This window comes from Cetorhinus maximus, chromosome 20 (assembly GCF_964194155.1).
Source record: "Cetorhinus maximus chromosome 20, sCetMax3.hap1.1, whole genome shotgun sequence".
NCBI classification, from domain to species: Eukaryota; Metazoa; Chordata; class Chondrichthyes; order Lamniformes; family Cetorhinidae; genus Cetorhinus; species Cetorhinus maximus.
The window spans coordinates 6,254,571-6,266,761 of record NC_135898.1 but is presented as its reverse complement, the minus strand read 5'-3'; the positions used below and the strand labels follow the sequence as shown (position 1 = coordinate 6,266,761).

General features: G+C 47.4%; 1 non-coding gene across 1 annotated transcript; it reads left to right on the top strand.

The window, feature by feature from the left end:
- The first annotated feature begins 10,168 nt into the window (after positions 1–10,168).
- LOC144695106 (U1 spliceosomal RNA) lies at positions 10,169–10,329 on the top strand. Its single transcript, XR_013579870.1, has one exon. It is a non-coding gene; the product is annotated as a U1 spliceosomal RNA (small nuclear RNA).
- Positions 10,330–12,191: the final 1,862 nt, after the last annotated feature.

Below are 12,191 nucleotides of genomic sequence, written 5' to 3'. Positions count from 1 at the left end.
ACTGGGGTCTCCAGAGAATTATCCTGGAATACAGGTCCAGTGATAGTACAATTATGCCACCGCCTTATCAGGGGATAAGTCTTGATGCTACAAAAATAATAAAAGGACTAAACTAAAGGCTCTGCATCTAAACGCATGTAGCATTTGAAACAAAACAGATGAACTGAGAGTGCAAATAGAAATAAATAAGTATGATCTGACAGCCATTACAGAGACATGGCTATAGGATGACATAGATTGGGACCTGAACATTGAAGGGTATGTGACATTTAGGAAGGACAGGAAGTTGCCTGTACACATAGGTGTGGCAAGAATTATTCCGCACGGCTCTCCCATTATCCTCTCAGCAGCTCCAGCTTCCTGGACCTTCGCCTCCTCCTCCCCCTCCTCCTCCTCTTCCTCCTCCTCCTCCTCCTCCTCCTCTCCCTTATCCTCAGTCCCTTCCTCTTTCTCTTCCTCCTTGTCCTCGACCTCTTCTTCCTTCTCCTCCATCCACAAAAGTGTAAAAGCGATCACAAGTTTGCCAGAAGACCCTTTGCTTACTCACCATAACACTTTCACAATCCGGTTTCAGGAGCTGACAGTTGCAAAAAGCTCAAAACCAGCATGAGGGGTCGAAATAAACTGGCCACCGATTGAGCTGAGAGCAGGTGATGGTGCCTTTAAATATCGCGGTTAAATGATGGCCATCAGGCAATCCTCACCCATGATTTGTGCGGCCGATATAAAATTGGCAAATGGAATGGCAGAGCTGTTGAAAAGGGCTTTTGGATCTTTCTGCGGCGGACTCTAGTGTTAAAAGGCACCTGTCGATTTCATTCAAGCAGGCTGGTCGACGAAAAGAAGCAGCTCAAAATGGCAACAGGCACACTGTGTACACAAAACAGACATGAATGATCGGCACCTGACTTTCAGTACATGAGCGCTGATGTTTTGGATGTGAAACAAGCGTTCCCAGGCTGACGGTCGTACAGATGGTGCTCAGAAGGTAGAATTCTTTTCTACATGAGCTCCACACAACACCAGTCTCAGAGCTCAGCAGCTGAGTGTTCCCTTGAGCTAGCCTAGCCTTCCTCTCAGCTTGTTGCCGTTCCTCTGCTGCCACCTGGATTTGGCCCTGACTGGTGCTGTTGTGTTTCACTCAGTGCTTCTTCCTGAAAGCCGAAATCGGAATTCCCCAGCGTGGGTATTCCTGTGCTGGCGCTCGTAGCAGGTGCAGGGAGTGTCAGCGTGTTCTGCACCGTCGCTCCTCTGGGCATGCAGCTGTGGGTGGCTCATCAGGGACAAGAATGGAAACACAAGAGGAACATGAATTGCAACAATATCAGTGACACACTAACTTGCAACACATGGGACTCGCCGGTACCTGCCATGCTGAGCTGAGAGGCTGTGCCACACCACAGCTCAGCTTGTTTGCTGGAGGCCAGTTCTCACAGGGCGAATGCCCGTGCCCCTTATGTGGTCAAACGCATATCAATCGAAGGCTCATGACAGAACCAAGTCCCTGCCAGCTATCCCACTCTTTGCATTGTTCCAATACTGGGTGGGGGGGGGGGCGGTCATCTGATGGCAGGAGGGGGGCTTTTAGCCAAATGGCACAATTGAGGCCTGAATCACCATTTTCGGAACCCAGCCGTGTACACGCTCCACCAGGAACATGTAAAGTGTAAAAATAAAATAAATATAACCATTTTCTCCTTGACTTTACTTTCAGAGTGGCGTAACTCTCCAGCAAAGACCAGGGGGCCTGCCTCCCATATGGTGATGACCCTGCAGCCAGATATATGGCCAGGTCAGTTGGTCATCTTGAGAGAGGGTGATCGTGCTGGCTACCTCACTGCTGCAGGCGCAGTGGTTAAATGGAAAGCCTGCATAAAATTTTTGCCCACAGGGGTGACACTGCTCACTGAAGGTAGTTTGTGTAGTCTGACCATGTGCGATGCTTCCCAGGTGTGAGGGAACTAAGACCTCACACTGTGTATGTTTTAAAAAATATATAGATATATATATAGATATCCTCGTGGCTATTTCTAAAATTTTTAAAACTGGGCAAAGACCTTTAAAAATGGTCGAATCTACGAGCAGAATTTTTGTCTCGTTGGGCGAGCGTGTGCCCGGCCCGAACAAGAGTAAAATAGTGAGCGATGATGTCGGGCGAGCGTCCCAACGTCATCGCACACTCTCGCGGTATTTCGTTTGGTGGGCGCGTGCGGGAGGTGGCAGCACACCTGCCGATCATTAAGACGCGTGTTAAGGCCCTTAATCAACTAATTAGATTGGATTTTTCGCTGCCCGGCCAACCTTTCGGTTGACGGGCAGGCGAAAAGGCCAAGCGGCCTTTGGATTTTTTATGAAACCTGATCCAGGGGCAGGATGAGGTTTCCAACAGGAATTTTAATTTTTTTATTAAATGTTTAAATCTCATTTATAACATGTCCCTGCTCATGTGACAGAGTCACGTGAGGGGACATGTTTTTAATATTCGTAAGTTTTTTTTTATTTTTGAGGCTCTGAGCCTCAGGGAACTTTCATGGTGTGAACTCGCGCGCATGCGCGAACTTCTGTGCAGGCCCTCCTCCCACCCCCACCCCGGCACCGCTCAGCGTTGTAGCGCACGTTTCACACTGGCTGCCTGTTAATTGGCCAGCCAGCATGAAATCGATGTATGGGCCCGACGGGGGGGGCGGTGGTCGGTTTCGTGACCACTCCCGGGTCCGTCCACCGCACCTGCCTGACAAGGGCAAAATTCTGCACTATGTCTGTGACCCGTGAACAAAGGAAACTACCTGACAGTATTGGGAAAACTCGCACTTCATTATCTCTGGGGAACCACTAACAACCCCCTGTGGGCTGCACAGACCAAATTCAAACAGAGCTGTACAAAGGCCATCTGCATTTCGTAACCCAGGAGTCTGTTCACCTGCTAAGACTAAGGGACCCACAACCTTTCTTTCATTTCTTAACGGTTGAGACATTTAACAATCTTGAGGACCCAGACGAAGGATACACATCCCTTGTCAAAGACAGCGTGGAGAGGTGGCAGTCATGTGACATAGGCCTCTGGCTTGTGGGACCAGTAATATTGACTTGCTGAACTGAAAATGCTCAGTCTGCTGTTTACCATCTAACTGGCAGCCTCATAGAAAAGGAGATCTGCCCAGGTTGATCTGCACTGCTTCTGCTGGAAATTCTGTACCATCATCTACAAAACTGATTCATCATTGCATACCTATTTCACCATGTGAAGTCAACACCATCCGAAAAGTGAATTAGACAGCATCGGTTTTCAACCCACCGACCTCTGTGAAGGAATACCTCATTGGACGTTGATTTTGGACTTTGGAACCCATGTGAAACGACGGGCAGAATTTTTGGGTCATTGGGTGGGCACAGCAGCGGGCCCAGGAGTGGCTGGGAAATGGCCCGTCACCCGCGATCGGCCCCCTGACCGCGATTTCACGTTGGCTGGCCGTGAAAGGCACGCTGAGAAGCTCAGTGCTGCCGGAGTGCAGGGGGGGGTGCGGGTAGGAGGAGGAGGGCAAGCGCTGAAGTCAGTGCAGGCACAGGGGAGTGTCCAATGAAAGCTCCCTGAAGGCAGAGAGCTGAAGTATTTTAAACCAATGAATAAAGTTTTTTAAGATTGTGGTAAAAACGCCCACACAGCAGAGACTCACTCACCTTAACATGTAGATTTGAAAAATTCTTCATTTAAAAAAAATTTAATTATGGAAACCTCGTCCCGCCCATGGATGAGGTTTCCTCAAAGATGCAAAGATTCGCCCGCGTACAACCGTGACATTGGATGGGCGGCAAAAAATACAGGTTAATTAATTAATTAATGGCCTTAATAGGCCTCTTAATGGTCGGTGATCGTGCTGCCGACTCTCGCCCACGGCCCAACGACCGAAATATCGTGCGAGTGCGCGACGATGTCATCGCGCGCTATTTCACGCTCGGGCGTGTCGGGTGCCCGCATGCTGAGCGGAAGATCCCGCCCAATATTTCTTTTCTCTGTGGTCTCTGCGTTGTAAATCTTTCTTTTTTCTGTCCCTCTCTTTACGCGCTCTGAGTGCATGCAAATATACTAACCCTTCGAGCTCATCCTACCTCGGGTTCGCTGTGGGGTGATTGGTGGAAAATTGAATTGCACCAAAACTGAGGGGTTGGGAAATACGCCTCCGCTTATAAAGAGAGAAACAAATCAAAACACCTTTCTGTTTACGGACAGGTGGTGAGAGGAGAAATTAATGCTGATTAAATGAACCCCCTCCTGTAATCCTGCAACACAGGATTTAAACTGATTTCATATTTTCCTTCAGCTCATTGCAGTTTCTGTTCTGTTTGTTGAAATTATTTGAGAGAAACTTGGAAATTTTGTATGTGTGTGTGTGAGAGAGAGGGAGAGACTGAACAGCTTACTCCAGTTTCTATAATCCTTTTTGATCCAGCTCCTGACAGCCCCACTTCCCCATCTCAGTTTATGCTTGGCCACATTGTTAACGAGTTCCTCTCGCTGGCTTCATTTGTATCTCCTCCTGTGTATGTACGGTCATTAATAGTGTCTCAGGGTTACACCCATTCACGATGAACATGTTACTTATCAGTGATATAATCTGCAAAGTACGGTCTCACCTTAAACATCCACGTTGATGATTCTCTCTCTCTCTGTCTCCGCCACCACTCATGCCGCCTGTTGTCACACCACCTCCGGCTGCATGTCTACCCTCAGCTCCCGGGTTAGCCAAAATCTCCTTCCACGCAATGTCACAGAAACAAAGGCCGTCCTTCCTGGCATCTGTCGGCATTCAAATTCCATCAGCTTATCCGTCCGCCTGGTTTGGCTGAAATTAGTTGCTGGGAGCCTTGCGGTTTCGGTGAGCTTCTTAAACCCAGAGTTACGGTCAGGAGCATTGCCCTTCTATTTCATTACCTCTGCTCCAGCAATGCCACAATATTCATTCAACTCAGTGCTCATTTCTCAGATACCCTCCTCGCCTCCACAATTCACACACACTTCGACTGATCTGATCAGGCTGGGCGTGCTTTCTCAAGAAAACAGAACATTGAGAGGTGGCCAGATCCAAGTCCTTAAAATTATGAAGAGATTTGATAAGATAGGTAGATGAAGAGAAAAGGTTTCCAATTCCGACAACTCCAAAACCGGGGTGGGGTGGGGGGGGTCATAAATATAAGCCAGTCACTAATAAGGAATTCAGGGGAAACCTATTTTCCCAGATCGTGATTAGAATTTGATACTTAGTTCCACTGGAGTAGTTAAGACAATGAGCATAGATGCACTTAAGGGGGAACTAGATCTGTACCCAAGCAGAGAAAGGAATAGAAGGTAATGCTGACAGGGTGAGACGAAGAGGGGTGGAAGGAGGCTCATGTGAGGCATGAACATCAGAATGAAGCAGTTAAGCCGCAAGGCTGGAATTTCTGTTTCTCTGTGACCTAGAGTCTTTTCCCACCCAACAATCATCACTGTTCTTGCTGAACTCTGCTGCTTCCCTGTGCCCTGGTGAGTCAATGCCCTTGCTTTCAGATACCTCCGTGTCTTTGCTAGCTTACTGATGTTCTCCCTCTGTAAGTCTAATGTTGTACCCTCCACCCCTCGAATGTCAGTTAATGTTTACCCCTTCTGCACCTTCAGTGGAGGCCAACTTTTCCATCACTCTCTGCAATTCTCTCCCAAAACTATTTTGTCTTGCTACCTCAAGAAATGAAAACCAATTCAACTATGCCTTCACTTCTCTCTTCCCCCAACTTCCCTCCTTTTCCATCCCAATGCCTACTGCCCCCACTGTAAATCTCTCTGAAATGTTTCTGTTATCAGGAGTGTTGAGTGTTACTGCTGCTCTATATTGACTTTTTGCCAGGGGGAATTCACTTGTTACTCATTGTCTATAAATGACTCAACTCATCTTAACCTTCTTGGTTGTCCCTATGTTCAAAGGGTCTCATTGTTCTTCAGTTCTTTGGTCTGCTGGCAACTTCATTAGTGATGAAACTGTTCTGTTTGATATGGAATATCCAGCAATGATGAAAAACTCATTAACATTCATCTGTCTTTCTGAGGAGCCTGCTTTCCACTGAGTACAGTAATAGTCTGATCATGCATCCTGGCAGGGATCTTAACCACGTCTATTGAGATTACTATACTCCTCCAGATTGTTTGCAAGCCCAGTTGCAACTCCCACTGGCTTTCCTAATCCCGATGGTTTATCTCGTTCTCAAGCATCCCACCTCCTGCAACCATACTTCCTACAGAAATAAACAAGTCTCACACTTTTGTTTATTGGCGTTCCTGTGTTATCTTCAGATACCCCCTCCACCACCACCCCTCCTATTGTCGCTTTGAGAGATGTACATTTTAAATTTGACTTTACAGCAGCTGCTCACAATGGTACAAGTTGTTAGCAATTCTGTAGCAATGAAAGAGGTATACCAGCAAGCCTTGAGTCCGGAGTCATGCCATTTATTTTTATCTCCCCTTGTTTATCTTCTCCCATTTCAGATGTTACTCGCAATTTTTAATTCCTTCACGGTGTGTGGGCATTGCTGGCGAGGCCAGCATTTACTGCCCATTGCTAATTATCTTTGAGAAGAAGGTAAAAGGTAGCTGCCTTCTTGAATACAACTGGGTAGCTTGCTACAAAAGCAAAATACTGCAGATTCCTCCCCCGCCACCCCCCACCTCCCCCCTTACCCCCAACAACCACCCCACCCCAGCCCCCGACCTCTTTGAGCCCACAAGGCGGCCACCAGCTTTTACTCACGTGCATACAACACTTCCTGCCGGGGGATAGATTACCAGCACCAGCGGGATGAAACCCTTCAAGTGGCCTCCAGGCGGGAAGGCTGTCATGGATTTTCCCAGCCCTTGACTTAATTGGAGGGAATCGAAGGCAACAGACCCTCCACCCCTTGCTTTCGCTCCTGATTTTTAAGGCCCTCTCCAACAACACCGCCACCACCACCAGCCCATGCGCCCCACCCCCTGCCCAACCCTGACTCTGAGCCTGCTCCCGAGGGCAGAGTTAAATTCCGCACTGTGTGGGGAAAACAGTCTCTCAGTGTGATTTTCCCCACATCAACCAATTGATGTCTAGAAGGCAGGTTTCCTTTCCAAAGAAGGATGGCAAGCGCGTAGGCTCTCAAAGCTGGAAGGCAAATCAGAAGCCTCCCTTCTTGGAAGCAGTGACAGCAGCAGGGATGCCATGGCAGGTTAGTGAGCAAGAGGGCACCTCAAAAGGGAGGGCGGCCTCTCTCCCAACTTGTTCAAAGCATTCACTGTGGGCAAGGGAGTCTCTTGACAGAGTGGCCTGTAGCTGCTGCTGAATCCAGGCAGACGAGGTGGGGGCTTAAAGCCCGCCTGGAATGCTGCCCCCGACCCCCCCACCACCACTTGCGAAGATTGGGTAATTTCCCTATCAATCGTGCCTGGAGGGCGGGACAGGGATTGATTTTAGGCAACGTAATTTATGTTATGTAACCACTGCATTTTACTGAGAGATTTATCGGGAGATTTTGCCGCAGTTTCGACCGTGAGTTCTGTTTGCTGTAGTTTGTGCAGACTGTGTTCAAGGGGACTCTTTGCTGAGTAAAAAGACCCTATTTGCTGTTAAATAGGCTGCTTGTCTTGAGCCCTGCCTAAGACCCTCTCTGCCTCCAACTCATTGGCTGATCTTAGTGGTGTCAATATTCACTTCAAATGAATTAACTTTGCTCGACTCAGTCTAGATTCCAATGGCCCAGAGTATGCAGCACAGGGTTGATTAAGCATACATTAGATAACCTTACTTGGAAGAGTCACAAAGATGTCTGGAGTTGATAAAACACGTTATACTTGTAAAGCAGGAAGTATTGTTTTGAAGCTGCAGTGAAAGCAGAAATTAATTGGACTAACACCAGACTAGAAAATCCAGAAAGGATCAATAGAGAAGGTTCAGCTTCATCGATCGAGACTGCCCCACACGATCTTATTCCAGAAGAATCATAATTGGACACATCTTGCCCACAAGAGGGAATGAAATGCCAACATCCAAGGTCAATTCTAGAAGAAAAATTTGGAAAATTCTTTCCTAAGTTTGATGACATTTGACCCCAAAGCGGTACAATGAGGAAAATTTGTCATTTCTTCAAAATGTCTGTAGAATTTATAATTGTTTTGAAAAATGCTTGAAAAGGACATGTAAGAGTTTTCATCAATTGCAAAGGGATTCATTGTCATTTTCTTGGAGAATAAGAAATACTGGTCCCTGTGACCTCACGATTCTCGGCCTGGAAGCAATACCAACAGGCAGGAAGTTAAGAACTCATGTGGCTGGCAGACACAAAGGAGAGCTGGAGGCAGAAGGTGATCAGCATACAGATGCAGACAAAAAGAGGTACCGCAGCAGAATATAGTTATCAAACTCTGTGTGTGTTTAGGAGCAAGGAAGAACAATCTACAAAAAGGTCAGTTTTGCAGTTAGAAGAAAAACAGAATTCCAAATGCTCTTGGGCAAATGTTATTCAACCGAACTAAAGGGACTGAATCCTAAAAGCAGCGTGAATAGCTCAGGCATGCAAAAGAGCTAAGAGTTTGTATCAGGGCACCAGGTCGTGAACGAGGTATTGTTGGTTGGTCGGTTGAAAAGGAACTCTGGAAAGATATGCCATCAGGACTGATGTGACCGAGTGCAAGATGGTTCGTAGACATGTGCCTTGTCGGTGTTAACTGTATCCCGGGCCTCGGATAGAATACAGCTGCTGGTGAACGTGACTGAAGGGCCAGCTGAGTGGGAAATGAGAGCTCCTGTGTACGAGAGGCTGAGTTAGAGAGCCTTGGAACTGCACACAGTGCCACATGCCTGTGGGTGCCTGTGGTTATTTCAAATGTATCTTTGCTGCATTGACCGTTCAAAGTGAAATTTACCTTTTTATTTTAAGTATTATTTATCTGTTAATTCATGTTTAATTTACAATTGGCTCTGACTCGTGTTAAAGCAGAAGTTACAAAAAGTGACATCTTGTTGGTAATCTTCTTTATTTTGGAGTCACTCAGTAAATTTGATTATTTTGGATTACCGCTCCCCCACGGAGATCATAACACAAAGGATGATGGAAACTCATGCAGGAGGCCATGCTTGCATTACCTGGTATTTCAAGTACTTTTTATTAGGTGTGAGAAGGGAATATTCTCTCTTCTCCAATACTCCCATCCTAACCATAAACAAATTTACAGCACAGCAGCAAGTCATTCAGCCCATCGTGTGTGTTGCCAAGTCCAAACATGATCCAGCCACCCTCCTCACGGCTCTGTATCTCCGTCTGCTTTGAACAATTTAATAACTCTCATTGATACAGTGCTTTCCATGTCCTCTGGATTTCCAAAAGGCTTTACAGTCACCGAATTACTCTGAATTGCAAAATCAGCCAATGTGGCAGCCAGTTTTCGCAAGTAGCATCAAGATGAGTGGCCAATTAATTTGCATTTGGGGAAGTTGGTTGAAAGGTAAATGTTGGCCAGGACGAGGGAAAAAAATATTCCCTGGGGCAGAATATTGCGCTCGTTGGGCAGGCGTGTGCCCAACCCGAACGAACGTAAAATGGCGCGCGATGACATGGGGGCGACCTCATCATGCACTTGCGCGATATTTCGGTCGGCGGGCGCGCACAGGAGTCGGCAGCACACCCGCTGACAATTAAGCAGCCTAAGGCGCTTAAAGGAGTAATTGATTCAACTCGATCGCTGCCTGTCCAATCGTTCGGTTGACGGGCGGGCGAAAAGGCCAAGCAGCCTTTGCATTTTTGGCGACACGGGCGGGATGAGGTTTCGGACAGTGATTTTAAAAAAAACCTTTTTGCACTCATCTCTAACATGTTTTTTAACATTTTTAATATCTTTACTTTTTATTTGGAAAATCTTCAGCTCGCACGCATGTGCGAACTTCCGCCCTCACGCTCCTCCCGCCCCCACCTCGGCTGTGCTGAGCGCTGCAGCACGCGTTTCAGGCTGGCTGGCTGTTAACTGGCCAGGCAGCGTGAAACCCATGTCGGGGCCCGATCGCGGGCGGTGGTCGGCATCACGACTGCTCCCGGGCCCGCCCGACAAGGGCAAAAACTCTGCCCCTGGTCTCCTCGAAATAGTGCCACCTGGGATCTTGTATGTCCAGCTGAGTGTTCACCAATGCAGTGGAGAAACGATGGTCATGGAGGTTGTGCTCCCTGGATGAGGCTACCCCATTGCACTCCGGGTGTGCCGATGCCTGCGATGTGCCTAAATGCGGGATGCCAGTCTATGAAATTTTTGGTAATGGGGGACTGCGTTGGCGCTCTCCCCTGAAAAAAAAAAAATATTCTGTCGATGCAACTGAAGATGCAGCCTAGGTTATGTCTTCAAGTCCTGAGCTTGAACCCATGGCCTTCTGACTGAGACCCAAAGATGGTGTGAATGAGCGAAGGCTGATTCCATAAAGGGTTTCAGCCTCAGGGATTCTTTGTGGCGAAGAATCTTGCACAAATGACTTTCTGCCCAAATACTTTTTTTTCCAAACCTCCGTCCGCTCTCTGACTGCGACAGGAGAAGATTTACTCACCGGTGTGATTAGCAGCAGCTGCACTTTCGTTCCAAATCAGCAAAGATTGTCGATCGAAACGGGCTGCGTTTCCCTCGCTCGAAAGGTCGAAAATGCAGGTAAAATATTCTTTTTGACTAAGCCTTTATGAGAAGTTAGCAGAGGTTTTTATTCACTTACTTATTCAAATCGGGGAGGACTGTGTAATCAATGATCCTTGTCCGCTCATTTCTTGAACGCTACGGAGGGTTCCAGAATGGCTGCCAGTGTAGCAGTCCAATTTTGCACATCTGTCACCAGGCTCATTGTTCAGGTGAAGGGAAGGTACCCTGCACTCAACCCTGCCCACTCCTTGTGACCACATACACGCAGACCTGCCCTCCTATACACGTTCCCTGCCCTGTGCCACCAGCACTCTCCCATGCACCCTTGTACACTCAATGCCTGAATTTCTGGGCTACTAATTTTATGAGGCAATTTTTTTTTGTTTGTCACGAATAGCACAAAAATTGCCCAAAAACATAAATGTCTGGAACCACCTGATGTCAGGGAATACAGTGAGAGACAGGGGGGCCCGATGCTCCAAGAAGAGCTAAGTGTTATTCAGGTTACATCCTCCTGCTTGCATGTTCCCCTCCCCACGTCACCAAAAGGCTACTAGATCCGATCTCCAAGACCCTTTCCAGCAGCTGGATCCTCAGACCCCGTTTTCCAGGATTTCTCCACCATGAGCGTTTCCAGGTTCCAGCATCCTCTCGCTGTTCAAAAATCCTGAAACTGCATTCCCATCTTCCTCTCTGATCCTAGGGCAGCCCTCAATGCTCCCAGACCCTGGAATCTCTTTTTTCAATATTCCCAAACCCTCTCGCCCAGTGATTCCAGATCCCAGCATCTATTGCTGTGTTCTCTGAGCTGCAGGGCCACCATCTCATAGCTCAGCCCTAGAGCCTCCTCATATTTTTGTTCAATCCTGAGCTCCATTCCATTGTTGCCAGGACTCTAGGCTGCCCAGTGCCGGTAAATTAGTGTCCCAGATCAGTCAACTGAATATAAGAACCTTAACTCTTACAAATCACTGAAACATCACGACTGACATGAGAGGAGGCTTGTTTTTTTTATTGTTCATTCACGGGATGTGGGCTTCGCTGGCTGGGCCAGCTTTCATTGCCCATCCCTAATTGCCCCTTGAGAAGGTGGTGGTGAGCCGCCTTCTTGAACTGCTGCAGTCCGTTTGGTGCAGGTACAACTTGTAACCCAACAGAGCTCTGTTAGATATTGTAAATAGGCAAAGGATCAGAGGCAGTTGGATTGGCAGGTATCCCTGTGAGAACTTGAAGCTTTCCAATGGTCTGCAATCAGCCAAAAATGGGTAAGGACAAGCCCTTGACAAGTTTCCAATTCAGAAAACCCTCTTCCAAAGCATGAAAGGAGCCTGAAACTATTTCAACTGCTGCCGAAATGACCATTCACTTCAGTGAAATCAAATGCTTTCATTCACTGGTAGTAAGTCATCAAACAGCTAAAAACAAAGACTGAGATTTGCAAGATATTAGTCCAGCATTGGTGTGTTACCAATTTGCTTCCACATGGGCCAGAAATCCATGACAACTGTTCTGTGTTTGTGTCACT